General features: G+C 43.4%; 1 protein-coding gene across 2 annotated transcripts in view; it reads right to left on the bottom strand.

Annotated features, from left to right (window-relative positions):
• MAPRE3 (microtubule associated protein RP/EB family member 3) overlaps window positions 1–7,031 on the bottom strand; it is a 48,346-nt gene extending 41,315 nt beyond the window's left edge. The window contains exon 1 of one of the 2 annotated variants that reach the window (XM_074341796.1): window positions 6,857–7,031. The gene's annotated coding sequence lies outside the window, so the exon portion shown is untranslated. The remainder of the gene's footprint in view (window positions 1–6,856) is intronic. The other variant, XM_074341795.1, reaches the window with a different exon arrangement.
• Between the last annotated feature and the right edge of the window lie 8,127 nt (window positions 7,032–15,158).

The raw sequence follows: 15,158 nt of genomic DNA, 5'->3' as shown, positions 1-15,158 counted from the left end.
CACCCAAAATGGAGCTCTGCAGTATATGGGGTTTTACTGATACCTGACAAATTTAAGCAGTAAAAGCTAAGAGGCAAAGAAGACTATCTGAAGACATTTTCTTTTCATAATTTGTTTTTACATCTCATTTGAGTCAAGAGAGTTACTTATTTGGATGGATGGATTTGGGAGTTTCTAGGCTATGTTTTTAAGTCACACACCCACCCAATAATACTCCATCCGTGCTCTCTCTCAAGGAAGAAATGAAGTAGTATCTAAAGAAATGTCTTTGAGAAGTGGGTATCTTTCATCATGATCGTAGTGAAACAAAATAATTAAAAAATTAAATACCTTGTGATTTTCTTAGAGATTGTGCTACAATGGAATCTATTCATCACTGGTTTAAAATTTTTGTGATAAAAGTTGTAGCTGCTTAATGCAGAAGTGTGGAAAACACTGAAAAGCACTAGGAAAAAAAAGGCAATCCCATTACTTAAAGATAATCACTTATGGTTTTTGGCATAAGTCCTTCTAGTATCTTTTCATATGTTTTAAAATAAAATTGGTATCATTCTTGTCATACTATTTTGCATCCTTTTTTCACTGATTATATCAAATGTTTCTGACATCAATAAATATTCTTCTACAAGATTTTTAATGCCTGTGTAGTATTTTATCACAGTGAACCTGACCAATGCTTAACTGTTGTCACTTTTGGTTGTTTTAAACTGTTTGGTATTATTAAAAATGTTGTATTAATAAAAGTCATCATACAGGTATTTTTTTATATACATCTCCGATTTTCTAAATATTCCTAGAACAGCAATTTCGGGTCTAAACATATGTTTTTAAGGCTTTTGATAACATGTCATTAAAATTACTGGGCAGATTTGAAGCAATGCTTCTTGCTCATTTATTTTAAACATACCTTAAAAATGGTATGTAACTCCTATATATAGGAAATAGTTTCGGAGAAAAAAATCATTTTACACGGAGTCAAAACACTTTAGATAGGCCAAATCTTTATTTACTTCAGGCAAATAATGTGTCTGGAGCTCAAAACACTGATGGTATGTTATGCCAGTTTAGCAAAATTGGTAGAGCACGATGCTAGTGAGAACAAGATACTGGACTTAGGCCAGTATTGGCCAGTCAGCTCTACACAGAGGAAAAACCATCCTTGGCCACAGGATACCTCCCAAGCCCTGGCCAAATGTCACACAAATTTGTACCCTTGGCCAAAGGGAAGATTGGGTGATGGAATGTGGACTACTCAGCATAACCCAACCTAACTCTTGGTTAAGCAAGTCAAAGCACGTGTCCAATGATAGGTGTGTCATCTTTCTATAATAAACAGGCCATCTGGCTAGGGAACACAACTGACCAGCTTATGAGAAAAAGTAAAGCTCAATAATACTTAATAATTTTGTCAGTTTATCGGTAATTCCTTAGAAAAGCAGTTAGTAAATCACTGTGTGAAAGATGTACTCTATCAGCCAGATCTGATCTAAAAATGCAGCTACCATAACACAATGTGCCAGCATTTCAGCTGGGGTTCCTTTATACTTCAAGCCCTCTTGATGTTAAGTAAGGGGCATGGATTTTTCATAAAGGTCATCAGATCAGATGCCATTTTTATCAACAGTTGAAAATTAAATTAGCTTATGAGAATAGCAATGATTACTTCAACTGTTTAAGAGAAGGGATTATTCCCAAGAAGGGAATGAAAAGACTAGGAAGAAGTGGTGAGGTAGGAGGTCAGGAAGTATCCTGGGCTGCCAGGGAAGCAGTCACCTTGGAGGATCCTGTTCTCATCTACGAGCCTGGTTTGGTGCAAACTGTCTTGGCCAGTTCGAAGGAAGTAGTCTAACCCTATCTGTCCCAGGCACTGATGGCACCAATTAAAGGCAACTGCTTCTTGTGTATCAAAATGTACTTACTGAAAAACAACCACTACCAACTCTACTGGTCTTCATTAACTTACAAAAGCTTACATGCTTCTTATAACAACTCACATGGAGAAGTATATAAAGGAGAAGTCCCCTTTGAGTCTCCTTTTCACTCCTTCACATTCAAATTCTACTTCCCAGAGGTAAGAACTATTGTGTTTACCTTTTCTGTCTTTAGATGCCTATATATGAGTATTTTTGAAATTATATTGTTTGCTTTTAAATTTTATATTATTTAAATATACATTTTTTAAAATTTGCATTCTTTTCTTATTGAAGTATAGACAGTTTACAATGTTATATCAATTTCTGGTGTACAGCATAATGTTTCAGTCATACATATACATACAAATACTCATTTTCATTATATATGAGTATTTTATTCTCAAGTGAAATTTTTATAGAAATTTAAGTTCATTTGTATTCCACCTGAATGGCTTGCTCTGGCTCCCTAATTACATGGTAGTCTCTGCCTTGACCCCATCTGGAACTGTTGCCACCCCAAATGACCTCCCTTTGCCTCTCCTTACCAGTGAGGAGGTTTCCCTCCCAAGACGGATAGCTCCTCTCCCGGGCCCTCCAGGTCTCCAAGATGTAGACCTGATCCAAGCAGTCACTGATTAAAGCTGCACCTCTAATAGTAGAGGCAGTGAATGAAGGCCATTGTGAGCTTTACTCAGGAGGGAGAGCTCAGCAGCTTTTCCATTTCAAATTAAGGTCACTCCCCAGACCAGCCTCCCCAACGGAGGACTAACTGCCCCCATGACACACACAAACACACCAAGTCTGTGCTCTCCTAGTCAACTGCTCCTGCCCTGCCAGCCTTTCAGATAACCAGGTCAGCTGAATACATGCAGACAAAGGGGCAGTTCATATACTCCTATTTTGGCAGTTGAAATAACACTGCAAGTGCCAGGTCTTCACAGGATAAATCTCTCTGTGCATGTCAAACACACTGAGAGGGCTGCTGGGAGACGGGGGTTGCTGAATTGAGGGGCCAAGACGGACTTGGGTCATCATGAAATTTTGAAAGCATTATTTTTTATTTTATACTTTAGTAATATAGATTAATGATTGCTATCTCTTATTAAGCAGGTACTCTACACACTTCCTTTCATTTAATCCTCACAACCACCCTGTAAAACAGATGGTTATTGGCAGAGGCTTGCAGGTGAGAAAACTGTCGCTCAGGTTCCACAACACGGCCAGGAAGTGGCGGGACTGGGATTTGAACTCAGGTTTGTCTGCTCCCAGGGGCCAGACCGCCTCCCTTTCTCTCCCTTCCTGGAACTACAGAAGGTTACATTCTGGGAGCTGGAAGATAATCTAGTTTGCTCCTCCTTTGGCCTCCTTTCAGCCCCCTCCACCTTGCTTCCTGGAATACAGTGGTAGCCTCACGGATAAGAAGTTGAGAAGACTTCAAACACCCACCTTCACATTTGCCTTATGTTAGATGATGCAAATTTAAGAAAGGAAAAACTTCCTGAAGTTGCAATGTGTGAGGAAAAACTATTATTTTTAACGTGGCAAGAATAAATATTTAATTAGACAGTGTGACACTAAATTTCACCTGGCTTTGCAACATCTCAGACAATAAAACCAGCCCTTGTCTACAGGGCTAATTACAGACTACCAAATTACTTTTATTAAAACTCTCTGGAATATTAAACACAAGGAATGAAGCAACGTGGTATTGCAGAATAGCCCTAGACTGGCAATCTGGGTTCTAATCCTGACTCAGCCACTAATAACTACCAACATTAATTTGCATGGTGTACACAGTTTACAGAATGTTTTCACATACTTTCTACATTAGTTGTGTGACCTCAGGCAAGTCATTTATTTTTTGCTCTGGCTCCATAATTGTACTTACTGAAAGTACAAGTCTCTTGGTGTCTCATGTTAAAATCTGGAAATGAGAACAATGAACCCTCTGAAGTCCTGTCCGTTTCTAACATCCTATGGGGGGAGGACATGTGTCTTAGGATCTTTACAAATGTGTCTGTAAACAAATCAGATGCATTCTGGTTCAGAAAAAATATATTTTCTGTTCAGCTTCTGAAAGACGTTACTTGGCTAAATTCAGGTATAGCTTATAAGATGTTTGCAGCCAGCTAGTTGGCTCAGCTTCTGAAGAGTACCATATGAAGGCTTGGGGTTGGATTCCCACATAGTCAACTGCTCCTCTGTTCAATAGCCAACTGCTATGCCTACCTCCAGGCAATCATCTTACATACATAACCCCTAAAGTAGGCTGGCTTAGGGAAAGGACTTAAGGAAATACATCCGCACAATGTGTGAAGGTCTCAGAACCATCATATACTCAGGAACATTATAAATATTGTTCTCATAAACAGCAAGGTCCTACTGTGTAACAGGGAAATATATTCAATATCTTGTAATAACCTATAATGATAAAGAATATGAAAAAGAATATATATATATGTATAACTGAATCAATATGCTATACACCAGAAACTAATACAACATTGTAAATTAACTACACTTCAAAAAAAAATATATCATTCTCAGTTCTAAGACACACAAATCCCTCCTCCAAGTCTTGCCACTTCCTGGCTATTAGGATGCACTGTTCCTGAAATTAGGATGCACTTCAGAGTCAATATATATATATATATATATATATATATATATATATATATATATTTTTGATCTGGTAGTGTTAAATGATTTTATCTAAAAGCTGCTGCTAAGTTGCTGGTGTGTCTTAGAATCAAGGAAATATAGTACTACAAAACTACAACATAGATTGCATAGATTTAGGTTTAATTTGGTTCAAATCATGTCCCTCTCCCTGATCTTAACAATTACACTCAGTAACTACTGGATAGGCAATGTATACAACACAGGTATTAGTCCTGTTTCTCAATAGCAGCAGTTTAAAAGGCATTCCATCATTATCTCATAAAACACTGGTATGGATTTCAAAGGCAAATTAATCCACATAAAAACCACTGTGATGCTCTGAAAATGTCCTATCCCACAGCAAACTGGAAAGGGAACATTTTACTCATACCCTCCTGATCTATCTAGCCTTGACACATTTTCTTGCTTCTTAATTCACAACCCTCCACCCCAGTAATATCGCTGATTCCCAAAATACACTCAACCCAGGAGGAGCAGCTCTCCAGCACAGCTGTCTGCTCCTGCCCTGCTCGGGTATTTCGGTGAGCTATGCGACACAGAGAGGACCACACAGAAGGAATGTAACTCTCAGGCCCCACAGTTCCCATTGCCCCACAGGCAGGTGCATCCCGCCAAACCCCAGACTGGCATTCGAAACAGAAGAAACTGCACTGCTGCATGGGGGCTGTAGTTTTCCTGAACTTCATCTCTATGTTTAAAACTAGGGCGACAGCCGTCTTTGCTACTGTAAACTAATCTGATGGGCATGGGGGTGGGGAGTGGCCCTGAAGAGGCTGCCAATAGGCCATGATTGAGCAAAGTCAAGGAGCAAAATCGTTATTTCTCACTGTTTGCAAGCCAGAACCAAACCATCTACTCCTTTTGCAGCCTGAAGTAAAAAAGCCAAAGCCTCTTCTACAGTTTAACTGGCTGATATTTATGCATATTTTCTAATTGTACACTGAAATCTGGAAGTCAAAAAAAAAAAAGTATCAAAGGAAGTTGGCAACGAGGTACACACACAGTAGTTAGGAGCCCTCGAGTTGAGGCATGTTTAAGAGACAGCTTCTGGCTGGGGGCACCAACTCTGACTTCAGCTCCATTTCTTCTAGAAAAAGACAATAGTTTGGGGACCTCCTCTATTCCAGGCAATGCAAGATGGGCAGGTGGATGGGTAGCAAACGTAATCTAGGAAGTTGTTCAAATATGCTAGAACCCTTATCAGGTGACAGTTCCCACAAAGACTCAGCTGTAGGAGGCAGGGGGTACAAGCCTCAGACCCACATCATAGAGAAATCTCAGTTTTTCTCTGCTCTGCACATGTTACCTTAAAACTATTACCCAGTTGGTTACTACATGGAATTTACAGGTATCAGAGGTCAAGTCCTGCCACAACCCCTCAACATACAAACAGTAAGCACTTGCTATGGATATCAGGCCTGTTTCCAAACCTCACATTATACCAGGATTGTACTGCGAAGGGGGTGGGGGGAGCATTTTAAAGAGTATTGCAAGATGCTTATTCACAACAACACACCGGAAGCGCAGGAACTTCGGCTCCCACACGCAACCTTCCCCCTCTTCCCTCCACTGCCTCTAGTCCCTCTCCACAGCACCCTCCACGGCAGGAGCTCAGCCCACTACAAGGCCACCGTGCACTAGCGGGTGTTCACTGAACGGTAGCTGATCATGATGAAGCTGAATGCTTCCCAGCGAATCTATTCGGAAAGCCCCACAAGCTCTAAGCTGCCAGTTAGAACTGTCCAGACCTGCTTCCCTACACCAGCCAGGGCAGGAGCGTGCGGGTCGGAAACCTGAGGCCCCAGGGTCTGAGCAGGCAGAACGTCCCCCCCTCCCCCAAGTCTCCCCTCGCTCTCTTCCCTTGTCACTCTTTTTCTGGCATATCACTGGGGAGGCCGAAGATGTCAGGCCCAAGAGGAGTAAGGAGAAGGGACAAGGGCGAACGGAGGCAGTTTCGAGGGGGAAAATCTGTCTAGGGTGGAGGTGCGGTAGCGCCGCATCTAGTGGGGAAGGACCCCCAAGGTGGGTCTGGAGGGAGAGAAGGGGAGGGGGAGTGGCTCGGGGAGGCCTGACGGCTGAGGCCGCAGGGAGCCCGTGAGAGCGGGATAGAGGGAGGGAGGCGGGCGGGAACGAGAAGCGGTTGGGGGGCGGGGGGCGCGGGTGGGGAGGCGAGGGGGCAGCCCGGTTCCCCTCCCCCAGCCCGGGCCCGGGCCTCCCGCTGACTCAGCCCCACGGCGTCGGTAGCCTCGGCCCGGACTCACAGTGCGCGAGGTGGCTCCGGCGGAGGCGGCAGGGGAGGGGACAGGCGGCGGGGGCGCTGCGGCTGAGGCTGCGGCTCCGGCCGGCGGCTCCGGGGCGGAGGGTCCTAGCAGAGGCCGCCGCGGTCTCCGGCTTCAACGCACAGAGACTGCGGGGGAAGAGAGCACTGCGCAGGCGCGATGCGGCCACCGCTGTCAGTCCGAGAGGGGCGGGGCCAGGGCACCCGCCGTCTCCAAGGCAACTGGGCGGCGAGGGAAGGACAGCCTCTACCTCCACCTTGTCTTAGCAACGGCGGCGGGAGGTGGGAGGCGACGAGAACAGTCCCTCTAAATTGCCATAGCAACGAGGAGACGAGACAGCCTCATAAATTTACGGCGGTACCGAGGGAACGCGCTTACCTTGTCACCATGGCAACTGGGAACAGCCCCTTCCTTTTCCCTTAACAACAGGGTAACATTTCCTCCTCCCTAACTGATCACAGAAGGAACAACCATTTACACTTGATTCAATAGTAGCCAGATGACGGGTTCTTATCTGTCTCATCGCTACTGCAAAGGAGAAAGAGAGTATTTCTTTCCTTTCAGCAACACGAGAGAGCTAAGGCTGGGTTTTCTCTCCTCTCTTGGTTTATGGCTTTCAATGGCAGCCTGTTACTCTAATCCCCAAATTCAATTTTTCTCTACCTGTGTTAAACATTCCTTTTTGTCTCCTACCAGAAAGTCTATACCTTTACCCCTAAATCGAGCTACAAAATCGTCTATACACATATCACAAGTTTTTATCCACCTTATTGTCCCTCCTAATGCATTTATAATCAATTCCTGTTTCTTCATCTTGCCCACTTAGCCAGTTTAAATTCTCCCCCCTCATAATTAGCTCCCTCCTTGATGTGGTCATTGATGTTCGCGAATTCCCGATTCCAAGTCTGCTTTCAAAGATCTCCCCAGTTCTCCTAGATCCCTCTTCTTGTCCACACCTACTGTCCCTGTCCTCCAGTGCTCTGCCCAGGGTTCCACTATGCTCACCCCACTGTGATTTCATCAGCTTCGTTCTCTTTGTGCAAATTATTTCTAGGTCTCCCTCCCTCAGCCCTGACTACCATGGATAGCTTAAGGTTACCTCTGTACCCATCTTGTACATACCTTCTTTTATTACACACATCTGACGGTATTGTTCTTGATTCACATGTGTCTCCTCAGTCAGACTACATGCCCCTTGTGGGCAGGAATACTGTCTTATTCATCTGCTCCCTCAGCATCTAGCACTGAATATGACACATAGTAGGCAGAGTTCCAGTAAGTGTTTATGTAATTGAATCAACTGAAAGATTTTCTTCAAAGATTCTCCAAAGATTTTCTTTGACCCCAAGAAATGGGTGAAAGGAATCAAAAGGTTAAAAACATTTTTTTGTTGTTGTTCTTCCTCACTTTCTCTGACCTAATACCTCAGAGTCTCCACCAACATTTTCCTTATGATCTTTACACATATTATATCTTTAAGTACTACTGCTACTGTTATACCTCTCTCACTCCCTTAGCTCTCAATCTTAATGCCCAAACTCCAGTCATCTATTAATTTTGAGACTCTGGCATTCTCTGTTTCCTGACTCCTCATCTCTAGCTAGTCTCCTTTCTACACTATCCCAAATGTTTCCACTAAATAAACTTCCTCACAAGGTACTGACCTCCTCCATGACTCCTGTCACCCTCCTTAATCAGTGCAAGCTCTTCATGCCATACCATCCTACCACCTCCTAACGCAGCTCGGATAGAGCCCTCTTGGTGACCATCATTGGATTCTGCTGGGCTTGTTGACATGCCAGAGATGCTGCATTCTCTTCAAATGACTCAGAAGTAAGAATTCATAGGCTGGCATTCTTTTCTGAGTCTCCCTTTGAGCGCCCAAAGATTCCACCCCAGGACTATGGGTGTCAAAGCACTCTGACTGAGCCCATTTTCTCAGGGGAGAAGGAGATGACAGCTGATTACACATATAGTGAGTAAGAAAAGAAAGGGGCACAGCATATGTTGAGTCAAGACAGTCTCCTCCCATTCAAGGCAATTCTCAGAAAGGAGAGGGTTTCTTGTAGAGGGTAATTCCCAGGACAAACCAAGTGCAGGCTACACCTTTTCCTAAGCCACAGAGTTGGAGAACTGAAGCTGTTCCTAAACGTATCTATAGTGTGTCTGGGTGTCACAAAGACGAGGGGAAATTTTCAGACTCAGTTTATTTTGCTTTTCCATTCTGAATTTCCAGCTTATCTCCATGATTGTAGGTGTGGACTTGGGTGGTGTAGATGGCCCTGAGTCAACCTGAGAAAAGACTATGATCCTTGTAGCCCTACACATTCATCATATGTGGGATAAAGGACCATTCTACAAAGAGTTTCTGCATAACCTTCACTCAGGTTCTCACCTGGTAACATTTTACTGTGTGTCAGTTACCTGTTGCTGCAAAACCAATCACTCCAACTTTGTGGTTTATAAAACAACCATTTCATTATCTCCGTTTCTGAGGGGTGGGAATTCAGGAAGAGCTCAGCTGGGTGGTTCTGGCTCAGGTTTCTTATGTGGTTACAGGGGCAGCCTAGACAGCCCTCTCTCCTCATGTCGTCTCAAAGTTTGCTTTCTCACAACATGGTGGCTTCGGGGCAGATGGACTACTTATATGGTATTTGAAGGTTTCAAGGACAAGTATAATAGTGAGTAAAGAGAAAAACTGCTTCCCTTTTTATAACCTAGCTTCAGACATCACTTCTGCCATATCCTATTGGTTGAAAAAAAAATCACGAAAGTCTACCTAATATCAAAGGAAGGGAAAATAGACCCCACCTCTTAATGGGAGCAATGTCCAAGTCACATAATAAGAGCATGTGGATGGGACATATTGTTGAATCATCTTTGAAAAATGCAATCTGTCACTCTTGACTGTCTAAAGACAACAATTCAGATCCCACTCAATGCAAAATACACTCATCCCCACCCTCAAGACCCCCAAGTTTTGTTCTGTGACAGCAGCACCTTGGAGTCCAGGATCTCGTCGTTTAACTCATGTCCCAGAGTGGGTATGGCTCTTCAGCCGCAGTTCCTTGGATGTAATTCCTTGAGTACCAGTCCTCTTGCTATGAAGACCTGTGAAGTAAAAAGACACATCTTTTGCCATATACACACTCGGCATACCCTAGTGGCACAGGCGTGGGATAATTGCTACAGACATTATTTCAAAAAGAAGAAAAACAGAAGGCTCACACAGGAGTTACTAGTTCATAGCAATTCTGAAATCTAATGGGCACACATGGCCAGTTCCTGGTGTAGGGCTTGGAGCCACTCCCATTTATTTACAACTGTGTTGACGTGGATTTTTTTCCCCCGATGGGTTATAATCCTTTCTTCTTATTATTTGTTTGGATGCCAAATTTGTCACAGATTTGGCCAGTGGAAGAAACTTCAGGTTGGCTCCTGTGTCCTTTGGATTTGTCCTTGTCATTCTTTAAACATTTCCTTGTTTTGGGCACAAGGTGTTCCAAGCTCATCTTGTATGTTCCCTGCCTCAGCCCTGAAATTGGCCATTCACCAGGAGCCATGGCTCCTCCTGACTTTGTGACATGCCTTTTAAAAATTCTCCCTTGCTCCCTAAGTCTGCCCTTAAACATCCCCAGGATTCCCATCTCATTTCCCTCTCTCCTCCCTCTATGCATACTCTCTATATGTGTATAATCAGCTATTCCCATGACTTCTGACTCTGTATCTCCATCCTAATCAGTTCTTCCAGCTGTCAGACCTGTGTATGTAATTGCCCTCTGGATATTTCCACCGTATGTCCTACAGGTACCTCAAACTCAATGGACTTAAATTAAACTTATTTACCATTCTCCTTCAAAACCTAACCTTCCTATGTCCCCTAATGCTGTTAATGACATAACTATCCAAGAAAAACCTGAGGGTGATCCTAACCCACCTCTTCTCCCCAACTCTCTCTAGCAGAACAATTCGTACTATCAATTTCACTTTAAGTATCTCTCAGATCTGTTCGCCTTCTTTATCTCTATCACCTTTACCATCCTTTGCCTGGGTTATTGCAGAGCCCACACATAGTCTCTCTGCTTCCAGTCTCTCCCACCTCTGACCCATCCTCAACACCATTGCTACAAGGCTCTTTCTAGAAGAGAATCTATCAACATAACTCCTCTGCTTAAATCCCCATGATTGCCCTTCTCAAACTGGCAGAAGCAACTTCTGGGCATGGGGATTCATTTAAAGGAACAGAGTGAGGGGGTATATAATAGTTATATCTTCCTCAAGTTTAAATTTTATTTAGAGATTCAGGAAAACCTAAAAATATTTTTTTTTTTTAAAAAACAGACATATGATGAAGCTGAATGCAAGATTCACAGAATTTTAAAGACAAGATGTTTAAGAGGGTTTGATCTCAAGACACCTCCATGCCTGAACTATCCATAATGCCTTTTGGGGGTACTTTAGGGGGAAGTTTGAGAAACACTGGCTTGAAGGATTAAAGTTCAGGCTCCTTCACATGGTGGACAATCTCTGTTATAGTCTGGCCCCTACCAGACTTTCCACTTCTCCTTCCACTCCTTTTATGCCCCCCAGTCTCATTACCTCTCACCGTATATATGTCAGCCACAAAGAGCAAACACTTGCAGTTGGCCAAGCAAGCAGTTCTGTTTCATGGCCGAGCCAGTGTTTCAGGGTTCTCCCAGCTGGGAGTCCACCTTCCCTTTATTAGGGAAATTCCTATTCACTCTTCAAGACCAGCTTTAGTGTCATCTCCTCTGTGACACTGTCAGGGACCTCCCCTCGGCAGCTGACATATTCTCTTTGGTATCAGGTACGTTCTTTGTCCTGGTTCCCCATCATCTTGTGTTATGATGCTTGTCCGCATCTCTCCCCACCAGAAGTCCTCACTCTCAGACCATCTCTTATTTACCTCCATGTTCTTAGCACCTTACATAGGACTAAAAACAGCCAAGCAAGTTAAAAACAACCTGACCTTTGGTGCATTGCCCAGGGTGACTGGGGAAGCTAAGTGGTGGAGGGAGTCTAAGAGAGTGGGTTAACTCTGACTGATGGGGGCTGAATTTTAGATTGGCTACTGCAGGGCCACCTGGTTGTGAGATGGAGGCAAGGAGGAACTGCGGTGCTGGTAACTGTTACCAACAGTGTTCATTATTAATTCGAAACTAGCTAAAAGTAGATCAAGGCACTCAAATAGGACTGATTCTCATGTATAGGGAATCCTTGATGTGGTTTTAAAATTTACAGGGGACTCAAGGAAGCCATATGTCATTTTACTGAGGAATGAATTTTAATCACAAGACTTGAAGCAGAAGACCTTATCGAAGAGTGGATCTAACCCTTCCCCCAGTTGGAGCTGCACAAGCCTTGGGTCCAATACTTCTTTTTTTGTATGACTTTGGCCTTGGTTTTTCTCATTTGTTGTTGTGATGGTTAAGTGAGATAAAGTATGAAAAATGCCTAGCAGTGCCTGATACAAAATAAATACCCAACAAAGGATAACTATCAGTAATAACCAAACTCTCATTAGAGTCAAGAGGTCACTTGATTTCCCCCTCAGTTATACCCTGTCACATTACAGGAGCAGACATGCAATTTTAGAATTTGCCAAGGTCTTACACCTGTGAACATTAATATGACCTGCAGTATCCGGAATGAACAGCAACTCTAGACCAGCAGCTTAGACTGCAAGATGTTACCTTGCTTTTTGTGGAGAACGCCCCCCCACCCCACGATGATCGGGTGCTTGATAAAGGCTTGGATTAACTCGGATGAGTTTGAGGTGGCCTCGGGCCCCAGGAAGCTTCTCTTTCACCTGCCCCAGCTTTTGCTTCTGCATCTGCTGTTCCTGCTCTTCGTGGGCACAAACATTTCTTCTCTCTGCAGCAATCGCCACCTCAAACATCAGGGGCCGATTCACAAAAAGGCAGCGTTAGACAGAGATTAGGGCACGGTTTGGGAGCTACAGGGACTTGAGTTGAAATTCTAAATCCATCACTAACTCTACGGCAAGCTATTTAACCTAGTCTTTTTATCTGTAAAGTAGGGAAAATAATAGTAAAAATCGCAGAGACTGAACATAAGGGTTAGATGGGTGCTAAGGACAGGGCTTGGTGTGTTGCGGGCATTCAATAAACAGTATCAGCTGTTATTTTTATTTAAAAAGTGAAATGGTACATTCTCTGTAGAGACCTTCCCAAAGTAGTTAAAGCTCTTTGCTACCCTGGCACTTTTATTTGACTCTCTCTTACGGTGTTTCATATTTATAAAGGGGAAACTAGCATTTATTCACTTGCTACAATAGCCAGGCATGAAATGCATACCATTCCCTGTAACCTTGGTCACTTCCTGAGGTTGGTATCATTCACGTTTTCACAATAAACAACAGAGGCTCAGAGAGGTTAACTAACTTGCCTGAGATTACAGAGCTAGTGAGCATCAGAAGCAGAGTTTGAACCTAAAGCCAATACCAAAATCCAGATTCCCATTATCCCATGCTTCCTGCGCTTTCTTTACTATAATTACTTGTTAATATATATTTCCCCCAAACTAATCTCTAAATTCAGAAGCTTCACTTGTTCATTTTTGTAGTATCTAACATGTGCCTGGTAGATAATCTATAAGCATATATTAAAGGGAAGGTGGAAAACTCATGTAAGTAAACCTAGAGTTGCCAGATACATACAAGATACTTAATTGAATTTGAATTTCAGATAAACAACAAATAATCTTTACATATAAATATGCAACAGACACTATTTGAGACATATCTACACTAAAAACAAAAAAATTATTTGTCATCTGAAATTCAGGTTTAACTGAGAATCCTGTGTTTTCGTTTGTTAAATCTGGCAATTTTAACCTAAACCTTGAGATTGGCCTTGAAAGGGACAACTTCCCCAGGAATTCTCCTAGCAGCAGAAGGGCCACTATGGCCCCTCACTCACACTCAAGCTTGGCCTGATCTGGAGCTGCTCTGGAGGCTGGGACTGAGGCCATGGTAACCTGGACAGATCTGCCTTTCTTGGGCTTTACCAGTTCACCTAGGTTAAGTCAGCCTTGGCACCTTAAGCCAAAGAAGCAGCTACTGATGAGCTTAAGGCGCCACCTGGAGGCCTTTATAGGTAGTACTGTGGCCAGTGGCCATCCCATGGACTCAGGACTTCGGGGAGCAGAGAAAGGCCAAACAAGGCAGAGACAGAGTAGAAGAGGACACCAGCCTAGCAGTGGAAAGGGGCAGGGGAAGATATACCTTTCTGGAATAGTCAGTGCATAGCGGCTGCTGGTCAGCCTGGGAGCTGAAGGCACTTACTTTCCAAAGACCGTCATTGCTTAGGGCTTCACTTCCCCAGGGCCCTCTCTCTGGCTGTTCCTTGCAGTCTCCAGGAAGCCACTGCCTTATGAGAAGCATCACAACCTCCATTCTGGAGGCTTGGTGCCACATTTCAAGATGAGGATGAGTGGCATGAAAACAATGCCATGGACTGATAGCTGACAGAATGGGAGCAACATATTTGCTTAGAGCAGTGGTTCTCAAAGTTTGCTTCTCAGCACACCTGAGAACTTAATAAAAATGCAAATTCTTAGGCTCCACACCGGATTTACTGAGTCAGAAGTTCTAGGGGTGGGGCCTAGTGAGCTGTGTTTAAATAAGCCTTCCAGGTAATTCTGATGTCATGCTGGAGTTGGAGAGCTACTTGCTTAGAGGGAACATGAGTGGGGTGGTCAGGGTGGAGCCTACCATAAAGTGCACAGACGGGAAGAGTCGTTACATGAATGAGGTGGCTCTTTGTTCTGTGCGCCTCCAGAGGGAAGAACTAGGGCAAATGGGCACAAGTTGCAGAGGGACAGAATTTAGTTACAATTAAGGAAGTAAGAATGAACAAACAGAGCTCTGGGGGAATGGGATAGTATGCCTGGTTAAGGCTCTTCTCTGTCACTGGACTAAGTGTCCTGAGTCCTGGGTTAGATGATCTGTCAGGGGCGTGGTTGAAACTTCTGCGGAGGTTAAATTAGATGTGTGTAAGGAATCCCCAAACTCAGATAACCCACAATTCATTCTTGCAAATCACCTTTTCTTCTTCAGTTCTCTTTTATCTAGAGTAGGGCAATAGACTCAAGGACATAGTAAACAATCTTATGGTTACTTGGGGAAAAAAGGTGGGAAGGGATAAATTTGGGAGTTTGAGATTTGCAAATGTTAGCCATTATATATAAAGATAGATTAAAAAAACAAACTTCTTCTGTATAGCACAGAGAACTATAGTCA

The sequence above is a fragment of the Camelus bactrianus genome, chromosome 15, assembly GCF_048773025.1.
Source record: "Camelus bactrianus isolate YW-2024 breed Bactrian camel chromosome 15, ASM4877302v1, whole genome shotgun sequence".
Lineage (NCBI taxonomy): Eukaryota > Metazoa > Chordata > Mammalia > Artiodactyla > Camelidae > Camelus > Camelus bactrianus.
The sequence above is the reverse complement of the archived record's forward strand: the minus strand, read 5'-3'. Positions and strand labels throughout refer to the sequence as shown.